The 3,025-nt window shown below is 32.7% G+C and overlaps 1 protein-coding gene across 18 annotated transcripts in view; it reads right to left on the bottom strand.

Annotated features, from left to right (window-relative positions):
• Window positions 1–3,025, bottom strand: part of LOC106882633 (tensin-1) — an 835,201-nt gene that overhangs the window by 104,407 nt on the left and 727,769 nt on the right. The window lies entirely within an intron of this gene.

The raw sequence follows: 3,025 nt of genomic DNA, 5'->3' as shown, positions 1-3,025 counted from the left end.
TTCTTTTTTTTTTTAAACTTTTTTTTCAGGTTTGGAGTTTTTTTCTGTAGTTCTTTGAGGGATTCTTCTATGAGTACCAAGTCATCAGCAAATACAAGTTCCAATGAACACCACACCTGATCTCCTAATTTATTCCCTGAATGACTATAAAGGAATATTAAGAGACTGAAAATAGAATCCTCATAAACATTTATCTGTGTTTACAAAATTCCTCTCTGAACTTAAAGTTCCACCTGACCTTAGACTGCCAGGTGTGTACTTGACATAATATTTCTCAGTTTTTAAACTACAACTTATCATGAGTGAGAAAAACCCTTGAAATGGGTTTTGAATGTTGCACAGAAGCTCATTTTCAGCTGAATCCAAGCAGACCTCCCAGTAGGTAAATGTGGAAATACAGAAATGGAATTGGGAATTATTTGTATGTGGAGACTAATTAATTTCTGTGAAGGTTTTAAATCTTTTACAGAGGACAGAAGTAATCATTGAAATATTGGGTGTTCTATCATATTTTAACACTTGAAAATATATCTGATGCAGCTGGTGATGATGAGGCAATACTGACATTAAGGATGATCATTACGATAATGATGCCAAAAAAGAGGCGATAAGTTTATAGATATTAAATGATATATCCCAGCAATGCATCATTCAACACTGAAAGTTGATTTGGTCAAATTCCATCTGTTGTAACAAGTCAGACTAAAATAGGGCTCCTCAGCTTATTTTAGTCCAAATATAACTGTGCCAAGTAAAGAAGGCATCACTATGTTTGAAAGGAAATAGATCTGTTAAGAAATATTCAAATTGCTATAGGTACAGTAAAGCCAGATGTGTACAGAGGTAAAATGATATATTTGCTACCAAACTAATCCAGATGGGTAACATGTAGAAAAATAAATTCCTGCTACAGAAATGGCCAATATGGTTAAGTATTAAATTAATACCTTTAATCCTCTGAAATAAAAGATATTTTTTACTGATAAGACAGACAATATATTTATATTCTGATAATAGTTGGAAGGTCTGTAGTGTTATGTAAACTATTGCAGTCTTTCTTGATATACGGAGTACTGGCAATGGCACGACCACCAAACCTCTAACCTTTAGACTAGTCAATAATAGCTGCCAGGTCAACATTTAGATGAGGCAATAACTCATCAGAGTCAGACATTTCAGTATTATTTTTGTTCTATTTCATAAACTGATAACCAAAAGAAAAATTCAGTAGAACAAACAAACTCTGAACTGATGTTTTTCATTTCTAGGCCCGACAGTTGTATACTACTTGGTTGGAGACTACGATTCAGATATAGCCTCCTCATAACCCACACATAATGAGCAGGAAAAAAGAAACTAATGAGGCAGTTGACATTTCTGTATATAATTCTCAGGGGTGATAAGGAAAGAGGTGGGATGCTGCACTGCTTGCAATCACTGGGGTCACCGTAGTATTAAATTATTTGGGATAAGGAAGCTCATTAGAAGGGTTCTTGGCTGATCTGTTTGAATGACACTTTCTCAGAAATACTACTCTTAGGCAAAAACATTTTGGCTATTGTTTTCCCAGATAATCACTGTACAAGACATGCAGTAATGTCCATTACAAAACAGTTGGAGTATATTTGCACACACAGAATCATTAAAATTTCTTAACAAATCTATATAAAATATTTTTTTTTGCTATAAAACCCCACACATTGAAATGGCAGGTGAATATTTTTCGGTGTGTTCTTCATTAAGACCCAGATATCATTTTCTCAAATAACTAGGTTAACTTCAAAAGTGTTTATCAGCTTCATTTCCTTATAATTTTTATCAGCCACTAGACAGTTTGAACTTGTTCTTCATTTAGAAGCTTTAAATATTGGAAATGTGGCTCGTATTAACATTATCGCAGAATATACTTACTACTAAACACATTTACATATGCTGAGGCAACTACAATTCTGCAAATCAAATCAAATCACTAAATTGAGAAGTAGGAAAGAAATTAAGAAAGGGGGGAAAAAAATGAGAACACAAAAATTGAGTGCAATCAAAAGTGAAACTAAACTACCATTGGTTGACCATGGATGGCAATAATGTAGGTGGGACAAAACCCATTTGGTTAAATAAACACAATAAAAACAAGAATGATGTCATATAACCATCAAAATAGAAGAAAGAGGAAAGAAATATTAAATAAACATAAAGCAGCAGGGAAATGAAGCTACAAGTGAGTGAGATTTGATAAATGTAACAACAGCAGAGTAAGTGCCATGGTAGAACACATCTGTCTAAATATAACTCCTGTGCAAAAGAGTTAGAATGTAAATGAGGTGTTGGAATAAAATGCAAACTTTTTAAAATCAGTGCTAAGTTTCTGTTTACTTTGCCTTGCTCTGAGCTGGACTAATCAAACCTGCTAAAACTATAACGAGCTAGGTAGGATGTAAGGGAACAAATTTTTGTATGAAAGAGGAATAAGACTGGCAGTAACAGGTAAACGGCACAGATCCGTATTCTATAAATAATAAGGAAACATTAACTTGAATACAGCCAATTCTATCTAAATAACACAAACCGGTTTATTAAACATTAGAAGAGGTATTAAATGAAAACATACAAAACTGAAAACAATTATCAATATATAAATAAATTAAGACTTATTTTAAAAAACAAAAAGTTCAGGTGACTAAAGAACTCTCTCTCTCATATATATATATATATGAATTTTTTAAATAATTTCTATGAAATTACAACTTTAGCAAAAAAAAGATGTGTGAATGTTTGTGTATGCTGCTGACTGATGGATGGGCAAAGGTAGCAGACAAGTTAGTAATTAACTTTGAGGTGTTCTTGCACCAAATAATACAGCAGTTTACAGATAATAAAAACAAAAAATTATAAAGAAACAGGGTGGGAAAACCCCCCCAAAAAAACATGGTTTTAAAAGCACTTATTTTCAGTAAAGGCATTCTAAAGTCAGTTCCCATCCATCAAGAAAAAACAAACTTTGAGTAGAATATTATATTTCAACAGC

The sequence above is a fragment of the Octopus bimaculoides genome, chromosome 8 (assembly GCF_001194135.2).
Source record: "Octopus bimaculoides isolate UCB-OBI-ISO-001 chromosome 8, ASM119413v2, whole genome shotgun sequence".
In the NCBI taxonomy this organism is placed as follows: domain Eukaryota; kingdom Metazoa; phylum Mollusca; class Cephalopoda; order Octopoda; family Octopodidae; genus Octopus; species Octopus bimaculoides.
The sequence above is the reverse complement of the archived record's forward strand: the minus strand, read 5'-3'. Positions and strand labels throughout refer to the sequence as shown.